The sequence below is a fragment of the Grammomys surdaster genome, unplaced genomic scaffold, assembly GCF_004785775.1.
Source record: "Grammomys surdaster isolate TR1022 unplaced genomic scaffold, NIH_TR_1.0 225, whole genome shotgun sequence".
Taxonomy (NCBI): Eukaryota; Metazoa; Chordata; class Mammalia; order Rodentia; family Muridae; genus Grammomys; species Grammomys surdaster.
Window position 1 is genome coordinate 8,267,171 of NW_021604670.1, and position 13,938 is coordinate 8,281,108.

A 13,938-nucleotide genomic window follows, 5' to 3' on the forward strand; every position below is an offset into this window, starting at 1 on the left:
CTTCTTCTTCTTCTTCTTCTTCTTCTTCTCCTCTTCCTTCTCCTCTTTCTCCTTCACCTCCATTTGAAGTAGTGTCTCTCTTGGAATTTGCTGTGCAGATCAGGCTGGCCTTGAATTTATGATAATCCTCCTGTTTCTCCCTTCAAAACCTGGGATTACAGGGCCATACCACTGTAGCTGTCTTATCACTCAAAATTCTAACTTAACTCATTAAGGACACCATCCAGAAATATTTAAAAACAAGTGCAAGTCACTCTGATTGAGATGATACAAGACACATTGCACATTAGTAAATTCTACAGAATCCAGGCATGGTGGCTCACTACCGGTATTCCCAGTACTCCGAAGGCTGACTCAAGAGGATTGACATGAATTAAACTTAGTGTGGGCTATATAGTTCCAGTTCAGCCTGGGCCACAGTGCTTGTCTCTGTCTCAAACCAAAGAAACAACAAACAAATACAACAATAACAAAAAACAAAGGGGGAGGGCTGCAAGGAGCAGAATAGTTGCCTATCGTGTACACACACACACACACACACACACACACAATCTTTGGTTCCTTAATAAGAAAGCAAGAGGGGCTGGAGAGATGGCTTAGGGGTTAAGAGCACTGGCTGCTCTTCCAGAGGTCATGAGTCAATTCCCAGTAACCACAGCATGGCTCACAACCATCTGTAATTGGATCTAATGCCCTCTTCTGGTGTGTCAGCAACAGTGTGCTCATATACAATAAATAAATAAATCTTAAAAAAAAAAAAAAGAAGGCAAGCAAGAGAGGAGAGGACAGGGTAGGGAAAGGAAGAGGGAAGAGACAGCAAAGCCTGGAGTAATGGCACATGCCGTGCCCCATCACTCAGATGCTGCAACAACAGGACTGTGAGTTTGAGACCAGCCTGACCTACATAGTGAAATCCTACCTATAAAGAGTATATTTATAAAACTAGCATTGAAGCTGGGCCTAGTGGCACACTCCTGTAATCCTAGCTTTTAGGAGGCTGAAGCAGAACAATCACAAGCTCAAGACCAGCCTGGGCTTACGAGACCCTATTTCAGGAAAAAAAAAAAAATCAACTTTTAAACATTTGAGTAAGACTCTTTAGCTATTTGCCTAGTTGGCAGATTAAAACTGGAGTCTAGGGTTTCTGATTCATGGCCTACAATTCTGCTTCTGCGGTGAACACAAAACACAGCTCCTGTAGAGAATTTCCCTTCATGTGTTTACTATACTACAGCTTCAGCCTTACTGACCCTCCAACCCCAGAGGGAGAGCCACTACTTCTGGTAGGAGGTAGTTCTCATCCTCAGGACCTAAAGCTCACAGGGATGTGAATGGAGTTGCTGGAGCATGAGCAGCCTTTGGAAAACTGTTTTGTCTGATGAGTAGCGTTTGTCTCTGATAACCTAAGTAGCCTCCCTGGAGCTCATTGTGTACATGTATAACTGATGTCTAATCACAGGAAAAACAAGGTGGAAAGGGCTTTTGTTGTTTTAGATGAAATCTCACATATCCAGGGCTGGCTCCAAACTTACTGTATAATTACATATATGAGCCAACACACTCAAGTTTTACCTTCCCCCCCACCCCCAGACAGGATTTCTCAGTGTAGCCCTGGCTGTCCTGGAACTCACTCTGTAGACCAGGCTAGCCTCGAACTCAGAAATCCACCTGCCTCTTCCTCCCAAGTTCTGGGATCAAAGGCATGTGCTACCACCACCCGGCTTACTTTTGTTTTTAAAGATAGTGTTTACTATGTAGCCCTTGCTGGATTTGGGGATCAGGCTTGCCTTGGACTCACAGATATCTGCTTGGCTCTGTCTCCCCAGTGCTGGATTTAAAGGCATATGCTGTTGCATTATATATTTAATGAAAGCCACTGGACTAGCTGACTATCTATGTGGGGATGGTTCTGCTTAGCTCAGGCCGCCATGCACCGCAGCCTGAAGTCCAGCGTTCCGCAGCTGGAAGTGGCCAGAGGCCACGCACGTGCTACAGTTAGAAAAGGCCAGTCAGAAACACTGGACCTGGCACCCGCGAGACACCAGCGTGGGAGGTGGCTCTGACAATCTTCCATGCTGTCTCTGTAAGGCAGGGCTGAGCCCAGACCATCCCACCATCCACGCTGTACCTGGTAGGAATTAGACTCTAATGCTTAATGATTAACCAAAGGCTTTATATATTTGGTAATGCTCAATAAACAAGATGCTCACACAATTAGAAGTGTTTCCCAATTAACTAACCTAGATATAAGTTGTTGCCCGGGTCTTTTCCCGATACATGCATGGTCCTCCATCCTCCTACATTTCTCCCCTAGCTCCTCCTCTTCCTTCCCCATTTCCTCTCCTTGCTCCTCCCATCTTAGCTCCTCCCACCTTATAGGGGAAATTTCCTGCTATGTATCACCCTTCCTGTTAAAATAAAAAAATTTTTCTTTCAAAATACAATTAGAGCACAATTATACCAATTTGTAAGGTACAAATAAGTACCAGTAAGGTACAAGATAGACCTAATACCCAGTCCATATTTTTGTTAGCTAAACAGAACCTTTGTCATCTCTCCTAACTAAAAGACTTAGTTCTGAACCTGGCTTATGTCCTGGCTTCAGAATGAATGTCATCAGAAAACCATCCTCTCAAATCTGCTCTCCCAAAGTAAATAGCCTGGGTTGGCTATGAGACTACAAGTCTTCAACCCTGTCAGAAATCCAGAATGACTGAATTAACTGAAATTATCAGAAACACAAAGAATAGCTTCCAAAACTTAGCCAATTTATAGAGAACAATGATTACCTGGACAGTCCCTTACTTCAAAACGTAGGAGCAGCTGGTCTTCAGCCTTCTGGCCCAGGATCATCTGACAGACCTAGCAATGAAGAATTTTTAAGGGCTGATCACTTGTCTTGGCAGATATAATCAGTTGATTATTCCGCAAGTGTGTCCTTTTCAGGACAGTAATTTGTCTGTAGATGAAAAGAGGCAATTCTTGCCTAGTGGTTGTCTCACCACAACTGGAGTAACTCCAAAGATGCTCAATTTCTTCTTAGAATCCAAGACAGGGAAGCTGTTAGGAGCAGACAGGTCTCTAATCAAAATGAACATTAATACAGAAATGTTTGTAACGCCAATTCTGTGGACTTCTGATGGTTTTGAAAACCAACTATCTATGTAAAGCAATCTGGACTGTTTTCCATTAACTCCTCTCAGCTATTTCTAATTAAAATCTAGAAAACACCCTAACAGTAAACTCAAAGCCATGAATTTGCTATAGGCCCTTAACTCACAGGCTAACCATCTCAAATCAGTTTTAAAAAAGTTAAAGAAGAACTGGGTCTAAGCCTTGTACCCGTCAATTTTGACTTAAGAGAAGAAAATATACCAATGAAACTCTTGAATTTGAAATCAAAATAAATTTTGTACCATTTAAGAAATTATAACTTCAGTTTAAAAACAATTATACAGATTTCTACCAATAGGTTATGGCTATGTAATCAATTCTAACTATTCTTCCCTGTTCCAATAAAACCATTATTTTTCCCTAGGACAACCTAATATTAACCACGTCAGTCCCCAAGCTCAGGGAATAGGGGCGCCAACTCTTCATTAACTTCTTCAAGCTAAATTTGGGCATTGAGATATTAGAAGGGGGGGAGGATAAATTGATAAGCCTCTGACATCTGTGTCTTCACTGCATCCAGCTGAGATTCCAGGACATCAGAGGTTCGAGCAGGTCTGCTTAGCTTCCTTGATGAGTAGATACACCAAGGCTGTGTATTCTGCAATATATAATTCGCAAAACAAATTTTAGTATCAAGATAATATTATGTTTGAATTTTGGAATCTAGTCTTCTGGTGGCCTGCCTCTGTCATGTCTAATCCATATAATTCTGGGTGGTAGAAATATTTTAATCATCTCTTCTGAAAATACACAGACAAACCTTTTTCCCAAAATAGAGTATCCTTGAGCCAGTAACCAGAAAAACCTTTATCGTGACCTCTTTCCCAGAGGAAAAATATAACCACAAAACTGAAAATCACACCTATCTTGAAAATCAATTTAATAACTAAAATACTGTATGTACCTACTCTTAGGCCTTTCCTAGTTTACCAAGCAGGAAATGAACCCAGAATTCCCGTGGGGCCCACGTTAGACAGAACCTGAGTCTCCTGTGAGGCAATATAACTTTATATCATCTGAATACATCTGATTTGCACTATCTTTCTGTTCGGCCCTCTACCTAGAACAGTTTTTTTATTTATCCCAATACAAGTCTGGTTCTCCATCCTCCTACATCTCTCCCCTAGCTCCTCCTCTTCCTTCCCTTCTTCCTCTCCTTACTCCTCTTCTTCCTCTCCTTACTCCTCCTCTTCCTCTCCTTACTCCTCCCACCTTAGCTCCTCCCAACTTGCAGGGAAAATTTCCCGCTACACATAGGCCATGATGTATACAAATACAGCTTTGGAGAAATAATATTACTATGTAGCCCAGGTTGGCCTGAAACTTACTGTGTAAAACAAGTTTAGCTTTGAATTTGAGAACTCAGCAGGTAACTGAAGATGATCTTGAAAATTTGATCCTCCTGCCTGCCTTGCATGTGCTGCAATTACAGGGATCAGGCCAATTTGGGAAACAGTAAGGTACTGCTTCAAAACCATCCATCCATCCATCCATCCATCCATCCATCCATCCATCCATCCAACAACCAAACCAAGGCCAGCTCATCGGGTAAATGTGCTTGTTGCTGAGCTGTAACTTTATTATTATTTATTTTTATTTTTTTTATTTTTATTTATTCTTTTTTTTTTTTTTTTGCTGGTTTACTGGGTTAGTAATGTTTCAGTTTCTCTTTTTTTTTTTCTTTGTTTGTTTTTTTGAGACAGGGTTTCTCTGTGTAGCTCTGGCTGTCCTGGAACTCACTCTGTAGACCAGGCTGGCCTTGAACTTAGAAATCAGCCTGCCTCTGCCTCCCAAGAGCTGGGATTAAAGGCATGTGCCACCACCGCCCGGCAACTTTAATTTTTTTTGAGGTCTACTTTTATTGATGGTTTTTAAATGCTTTAACCTCTTTTTTAGCTCACTACCTACCAGAGGTAGTGGAAAAGAAAGGATATGGGCGAAGTGGACCTGTTTAGAATTTTTTTTTTTTTCAGCAACTCTTGTCTGTGTTATCTGGAAATCGGCAGTTCAGTTTACAGGTTAACAATGGCAGCTTGATCCACTCACAAACACTTTATGGATATATCAGCAATCTAGTTTGGTAGAATCTGGTTAGCAATAGTAGTGGCATGTCCTAGTAGGAACACCCAGGCCTCAGCCTCAACATGAGTCAGCAGGAGGGACCAGGGAGGAATGTCAGGAAAAGTTCTCAGCTGTGTCTCTCTGAGAAAAGTGAAGATCAGTGAAGACTCAAGACTAACAAGAGTTGCACAGCTAGCTCTATAAGTAAGCCAAGCTCAGCCTCCTTCACTGTCTGTCGAATCTTTTTTATCCTCTCTCTAAATGTCACACATCCTCTTTGGGTCTTAATTCAGCAAGTGTCTTGCCTGAGTCTGTCTTTGTAGACATCACTCTGACAATCAGCCTGAGTCCGTGGAAAGCCAAGGCACACTATCAGAAGTTTTTTGGTGTTTCTCTTTATGGAGTCCTGACAAATGTAGCTCGACTATGCAATGTAAAGCAGACCAATATATGTGTGTCATTAACAAATAATGTTTCATCATGTGTCCTTTCATATCCTCGCTTTAGTAAAACATCCTTGCACCTGTGTCCACTTCAGAAAAACACTCCTTTATATCTTTGCCTCAACAAAATGCCATCCAACACAACTGACTCTCCAAAGAATCCTTAAGTTTCCACTTCACTGAGCCTGACAATCAAGACTGATGATAAAAAAAAAAAAAAAAAGCTGGGCAGTGGTGGCGCACGCCTTTAATCCCAGCTCTTGGGAGGCAGAGGCAGGCGGATTTCTGAGTTCGAGAGTTCAAGGCTAGCCTGGTCTACAGAGTGAGTTCCAGGACAGCCAGGGCTACACAGAGAAACCCTGTCTCGAAAAACCAAACCAAACCCCCCCCCCCAAAAAAAAAGAAAGAAAAAAAATGAAAAAGTTATCTCCTTTGCCCTGGGATCAGCCACCACAAGTCCTAATGCAGCTTCTCTTTCTTTTCTACCCAGCATTAGCTCCAGTGTGTGTGTCCAAGCTGCCAGCTTCCTCCAGAGACCCTTGAATCCGAGGATAAAAGACACACACACAGGTGGTTACTTTACAACTTGCCTTCTAGGCACAATTTCTGGGCATAGATATCTCCCACCTGGAAAAGCATGCCCTTACCAATTTATTATCTCCATCTCTCCAAGTTCCCTAAACTTAGTGACTAGTCCTTCCTAGCCCCTGCCAAACATCCTTGGCTACCACCTGTAGCAGAGGCTGCAGGCCCTAGCTCCCCTCCCCCAGACTTTACATGATTGTTGCAGTCTTCCTCCTCCAAGGCATGGCAGAAAGACCCTCTCTCCTTCCTTGCATCTGCCTTTCCCCCTGAGACCCGTAAGTACTACCTGTACCTTCAGCCCAACAGTAGGTGCTGGCCTTCTTTACTAACGAATCAAGAATCAATTGGGGAACAAGACCTTTGCATGAGAACCTCCCAGAAGATGATAGATAGAGAGATAGATAGATAGATAGATAGATAGATAGATAGATAGATAGATAGATAGATGATAGATAGATCACATTCATATAACTTTTATTACTGTAACTATTCTATCTTATTAGTCATTGCTCATTTCTTACAGTGCCAAATTTATGAATTAAATGTTATTATGGATTTGTATATATAAGAAAAACTCATAAGATCTGAGAGACAGAGATAGGTGGAGACAGATAAATGGAAGATAGATAGATAGATACATAGATAAATAGATACATAGATAGATGACAGACAGATAGGACATAGTATAGAACCCAGTGCTATCTGTGACATCTCCTGGGGGTCTCGAATATATCTCTTTCACACATCCTATTATTGTGGAAACTTCATATTTGTTGAACCTTCAGGTTTCTTCTGCTGTGAACATTAATTATATGATGTGAAGAAACCATGAAAGCAATCAACGTCATTGTAATTGTTCTTTGCTTTTGTTTTTGTTATGTACTTTGAACTTATCCTTCTGTCTTTATAGGGTTTTTAAGTTGTGATTCCTGTAGCACAGAACTGAGCACTGCTTTCTTCATTCCAGTTAGCACCCAGCCGCTCCTGTTCTGCTTTAGCATAAGCCTTGGACCCAACGCTATATTTCTTGGTGTTCTTTTTCTTCTCCAACTGTAAATTTGTATTTCTTTGTCCCTCCTTGCTCTTTTTGACTGTAGACCTGCCTGAGAGTGACTACTAGTAACCAAATGATAGAATCAATATTAGAATGTCTTGAAATGTTTTCTGCCAGTAAAATTAGTTCAAAACTCTTCAGTTTGGATTGGCCTGTGGGCAAGTGGGTATTTTCCCTCCTTCCCTCCTTCCTTCCCTCCCTCCCTCCCTTCTTTCCTTCCTTCCTTCCTTCTTTCCTTCTTTCCTCCCTCCCTCCCTCCCTCCTTTTCTTCCTCCCTTCTTTCCTCCCTTCCTCCCTCCCTCCCTCCCTCCCTCCCTCCCTTCCTTCCTTCCTTCCTTCCTTCCTTCCTTCCTTCCTTCCTTCACTTATTAGATTTTTAGAGATAGGATTTCTCTGTGTAACCTTCATTGTCCTTGAATTCACACTCTAGACCAGGCTGGCATCGAGCTCAGAGATCCATCTGCCTCTGTCTCCTGAGTGCTGGAGTTAAAGGCGTGTGTCACCACCATCTGGTGGAGTATTTTCTTGATCCATGATTGATGTGGAAGGGTCCAGCTCACTGTGGGTGATGTCATCCCTGAGCTGGTGCTTCTGGGTGCTATGAGAAAGGAGACTAAGTTATCTGTGGTGAGCAAACCAATAAGCAGCACTCCTCTATGGCCTCTGTATCAGTTCCTGACTTGAGTTCACTGGATGATGAACTAAACGCTATAAGAAGAAATAAACCTTTTCCTCCCCAAGTTGCTTTTCATTGTGGAGTTTTATCTCAGCAGTAGAAAACTAATGTTGAATATTTGGGTTACTTAGATTATCCAGGAAATTGCCCTCAATGATGACCAATCCACACAGAGCTTGCACTGGTCAAACCAGAAACCACCTGGCCTCATAGCTTGTTACAATGACTTTTTTTTTTTTGAGTTTCTGGCTCATGAGAAAGGTAGTTTCATCTACTTTCAGGCTCAGGCTCAGACAGGACTATTCCCCATGTAAGGGAGCTGTCTTATGACAGGGACCAGCAAATCATCAGTCTGATTTAAGACAGTCTTCCAGAAAGAACAATATGGAGTTGCATACAATGTAAGGGTTTTATCTGTGTAGCCCTGGCCCTCCTGGAAGTTACTCTGTAGACCAGTCTGGCCTCAAACTCAGAAATTTGCCTGCTTTTGCTTTGTGGGTGCTGGAATTAAAGGTGTGCACCAACAACCACTCACCAGCTGTGTCTTGTAAGTCCATCTTTTCTAGCGCCAAAGCAGCAAATGTAAATTAGCCCTATGACACTCCTAAGAAGAAATAGAGTACATGTACATTCTTGATTTAGACAGATCATGACTTGGTACTGGGCATGACTGACACAAGCCTGCAATCCCCACACTTGGGGAGGCTTAGGCAGGAAGATCAGGAGTTCAAGGCCAGCCTCAGCTGTATGGGAAGTTTGAAGCCAGTTTACACTATAGGAAGGGTGTGGAGAGCTGCATAGTGCCGTGCCTTTAAGATGGCGCTGGTCTCCTCCTTCCGCCATCCCGATGGCGAGTGCTCTCAGGAGTAAACAAGTCCTTATTTGGCTGTGGCTGGTGATTTGGCTTGCTTCCGTGTATGTGGACCTATCTGCTGTCGACACGTGGCTCGCTGGGGTAGGCTAGCCCTAGACTACTTAAGCCTGGGAGGCGCTTCCCCCAGGGTCAGAAGATTGTTCAAGGTTCCTGGATAAACTGCTGGAGAAGAGCTCGTGTGTCTCGTCTTCCTTGCTGGTCGAGGCTAGGCGCGACAGAAGGGCAAGCTAAAACCCAAATAAATAAACAATGTACCTAAAGCCCAGCCCTGGCATTTAGTAGTTTGTGGTCTTAGGCTGGGGAGATGCCTTACAGAGGCATAGAGCTGAATATTCCACAGTAGAACTTATCAGAGGGGTCAGATATTCTAGACAGAGAGAAGACTATGTTCAAAGAGGGAGGAAATGGAAGAGATCCAGCAGCACAAAGGAGAGGATTGGAAAGGGGGAGATTCAGACAGAGTGGAGCTAGAACACATGGTGTTCACACAAGAGGGAGGAGAAATGCTGGTGAGATGGGGGGGGGGGGAGGGCGGTCCTTCCCCTAGCTGGGTCTTACTGCTACTTCAGTTCACTTTGTATGAACTGCAGGCCTGGAAGACCATGCATGAACTGGAGGCCATGGCTTAATCTTAGTAGAAGGTAACTGCAAACATACTTCAAGCCGTTCCCATTACAATCAGCATTGCCACAAGCCAGCCTAGACAATGGGTCGTCAGTTACATCAGCCCACAGTTTACAGCTCAGGAAAGCAGACTGGGCAGTGTCTGGGAAGTCAGTGATATTGAGATTCCTTCTAGCTCTCCTACAGGCCCAGCTCTTCACTTCAGTGCACAGCAAGACTCCCTTAACAATAGGCCATAAGCCTGTCTAAGTCATTAATAGAACCTTTTCTATGTGCGTGACACTATTCTAACTGTTCAGTCTATTGATTCATTTATCTTCTGTAGAAACTTACAAAATAAGCTGCATTACTTTCTTTTCTCTAGTTCTCAAAACTTCAGCCAGGTGTGGTCACATACCTTTGATTCCAGTACTGGGAAGACAGAGGCAGGCAGAACTCTATGTGTTAAGGTCAGCCTGCTCTAAATAACTGGTTCCGGGGCAGCCAGGAAAACACAGTGAGACTTAGCATAACATACACAAAAAAAAATATGTAAGCATATAGCTTGATAGAGTTTCAAAGAATAGTCACATAACATTCCTAGAATAAAAAAAAAAAAATTCTCAGCACCCAAAAGGTTACTTATAGCCCCCCTTTTCTAGTCTTACCACAGAAACAAATACCATCCTTCCTCCCAACCTCAACTCCCCTTTCTCCCCTGAAACAAGGTCTCTCACTATGTAGCTTTGGCAGGACTTCAAACTCTTTCAGTAGACCAGACTGGCTTTGAACTCACAGAAATCCATCTGCCTCTGTCTCCCAAGTGCTGAGATTAAAGGCGTGTATCATCACACTTGTCCTTGTCCTGTTTTACATTTTTATTTATTTTGGTTTTTTTTGTTGTTGTTGTTGCTTTGTTTTAATTTCAGGGGTGTTGGTGGTAACCAGCGTGCATAGAGTACTTGTAGAAGTCAGAAGACAGCTATGGGAATCATTGCTTTCTCCTCTTACCAAGCTGGTTCTGGGAAATCTAACTCAAATCATCAGGTTTCATAGCAAGCCCTTCTGTCTTCTGAACACCTACCCCCACCTCTTTAAAGACTATCTCGCTGTGTAGTCCAGGTTGCCTGGAACTCACTAGGAGTCTTTTTTTTTTTTTTTTTTTTGGTTTTTCGAGACAGGGTTTCTCTGTGTAGCCCTGGCTGTCCTGGAACTCACTCTGTAGACCAGGTTGGCCTCGAACTCAGAAATCTACCTGCCTCTGCCTCCCAAGTGCTGGGATTAAAGGCATGTGCCACCACCGCCCGGCTCACTAGGAGTCTTGAACTTCTGGCAGTCCTCTTGTCTCAGGTTCCCTAGTGCTGTTATTACAGGTGTGTGCCATCTCACCTAGTTCTCTGCCTTTTACTTGTGTGGGTGTGATGTGTGTGTGTTATGCATGCTTAGGAATGTATAGATGCATGTAACCACAGGTGTGTGTGTGTGTGTGTGTGTGTGTGTGTGTGTGTATGCAGAGGCCAGAGGAGGAGACAGGTTGTCCTTCGCTGTCATTTCCCACCTTAGTCCTTTATGACAGATCTCTCACTGAACCCGGAGCTAGGCTGGAGCCCAGCAAGCCTCGGTGATTCTCCTGCCTCCGCCTTCTCTCCTCAATGCTGGGCAGCCACATCTGGATTTTTATGTAGGTGCTGTGATGTAAACTCAGGCCCGCAGGCTGGCCCAGTAAGCACTATCACCCACTGAGCCGTCTTGCCAACCGCTTATCCTTTCCTTGTAACAGCAGAGTTTAGAGAGGCGTGGTGGTATGTGACTGTAATCCTAATCACACGTCTGCATTCCCAGCATTTAGGAGGGAGAGAGGAGGATCAGGGCCAACCTAAACTACACAGTGAACATGAGGATAGCCTGGGCTACACAGTGAGACCCTGCCTTAAAAAAAAAAAAAGAAAAAGACAGAAAAGAAAAAGAGCAGAGAGACAAAAGACGAATACAAGAAGTAGCCAAATAACTTTATCTAGACCAGGAAGCAGGGTTATCTCCGTTTTACAGCTGAGGAAGCCAGGCAAAAACAAATTAAGCAACTAGCTCAGGTTATCTCCTTGGGATCTAATCTTGGTCAAGTTGCTGTTTGGTCATTAGACTATGGAAGATCAGGAGACCTTCCTGAGAGGTTTCTTTGTAAAATGGTGGTAGTAATTCCATGCCAGGAAGGCATCATGCTGTTGTAAGGTTCTACTACTCCCCTCAGGTCCTAACTCAGCAGATCTGGACTAGGAGGCAGAAGTCACTGATCAGGTGACGCTGGTCACCTGACCATACCACAATTTTATAAAAATGGGTTTTTCTCGGCATAGCTCATGCCAGTACTCATAATACTCAAGAAGCTGAGGCAGGAGGATCACTGCAAGTTTGAGATCAGCCTGGGCTCCATGATACGTTTAAAGCCAGCCTCAGCTACAGAGTGAGAGTTTGTCTCAAGAGAAAAAAAGAAAAACAACTTGAAGTCCCTTGCACTCTTGGGAGTCAGTCTTAATTTTTCTTAATAAATCTTCTACTCAAGTTCTCACACTGGTGAAAGTGAAACAGAAACAGATTAATTGGGTGTGGTCCAACCTTTGCAGGTTAGAATAGTCTGGTCCCAGATGATTCGCCCAGGCGCCCTCTCCTTCACTAGCAGATAAAAACAGAAGAAAAATTGCACATCTTTAGTGAGGGGAAGTGACTCACAGGCTTGAAACTTAGCAAGAGGCTTTGTAGGGGAAAGGGCAAAGAAAGAGGTCACGTTGGAGAGAAGTCATTAGAATGTGGGGGAGGGTAGTAACCAGCGGTGAACAGATCAAATATTTACTTAGAGCAGTGGTTCTCAACCTTCCTGACGCTGTGAGCCTTTAACACAGTTCATCCTGTTTTGGAGACCTCCAACCGTAACATTATTTTGTTACTACTTCTTAACTGTAAGAAGTATTGGTTTTTTTTTGCTATGGTTATGAATCACAATGCAAATATTTGATATGCAGATGGTTTTAGGTGGTCCCTGTGAAAGGGTTGTTAAACCTCAGAGTCATGACCCACAGGTTGAGAACTTCTAGCTTAGAGTAATACCAAAAATATTAAAATAAAAAAAGATTTAGTCGATTGTTCTTATTTTTACATCATTGTCATCATCAGAAGGAGAATTATGGGGTGTTTTGTTTTGATGGGGGCAGGATCTTGTTGTGTAGCCTGTCTGGCTTGGTATTCACTATGTAGCTCAACCTAGTCTCAAACTTGTAATCCTTCTGCCTCAGCCTCCTGAGTGCTTTGGCTCACAGTCGCCTGTAACTTCAGCTCCTAGCGATCCAATGTCCTCTTCTAAAAGGTCTCAGAGGACATCTGCACAGATGTGGCATACATACATACATACATACATACATGCATATGCACACAAAACAAAATCTTTAATAAAAAATGTTCAAAACATCTTTGGACTTCCAGACATTTTGTGGCTTAAAAAATATATATATACAGTTGTGTCTTCCAGTGCCCGGGATCAATTCAGGCACACATTTTAATGAGCCAGTTTGGATCTTTGGACCTTTGAAAAAGTAAGCAGCACTTGTGTGCATGCACCTTTGGCTAAGTGATTGACGTGGAGGTGAGAGCTGCCCAGAGTTCAGATTCCACAGCTCTGAATGCACCGTCCACAAGCCCTGTTTAGTGGGACCCAGAACTGTTGCTGCTGTTCTTACTCCATGTTATGGTGACAGGGGACCTACGTAGCTAGGGCATGAGAGTTTCCTTCCTATCCTCAACTGTCCCTTCTAGTTTCCCTTGCAAGGAGCCAGAAGGCCTGCACCTCTATCTTTTTTCCAGGAAAGAAATTCCCTAAACCCTTATGACTTCGGATGACTGTACACCTTTTGAGATCAAATAACCCAATTCACGTCCCTGCATTTTCGGCAAGGATTAATAAATGATTCAGATGTTGACTATTTAAGTTCCCTTAAGAACATCGCATAAGTCACGATAAAGTTGGTCATCTTCCTTAATTGTTGGCTGCTATCACTCAAAAGCGATTTGGAGTTGTCTTGCTGAAGAAAACACAGATGACAGGCTCAAGCTTTGTTTTTGGAAACGTAGAACAACCTTTCAATTAGAAGCATTTGATAAATTGTTTGTTTGAGAACAGGGTATTTTTCTGGCCTAGAACTCACAACAATCCTCCTGCCGCAATTTCCCTAATGCTGGCTGGGGATTACAGACCAGAGCCACCACATTCATTGTTGAATTGTTTAAATCCATAGAGCAGTAAGTAAACCAGAAATCTCTACAGGTCATTACTGTGTTGGAATTCCACAGATCTTTGTAACTTTCTTGGTTTAAAGTAAAAGGTTAGAACCCTGACTTCCAGTTTTGAAGTGTTCTTTTCTGAGGACTCTTGTTAATTTGTCTGCATTTTCCAAAACTCCAGGCTCCCTGCATCTTTGCA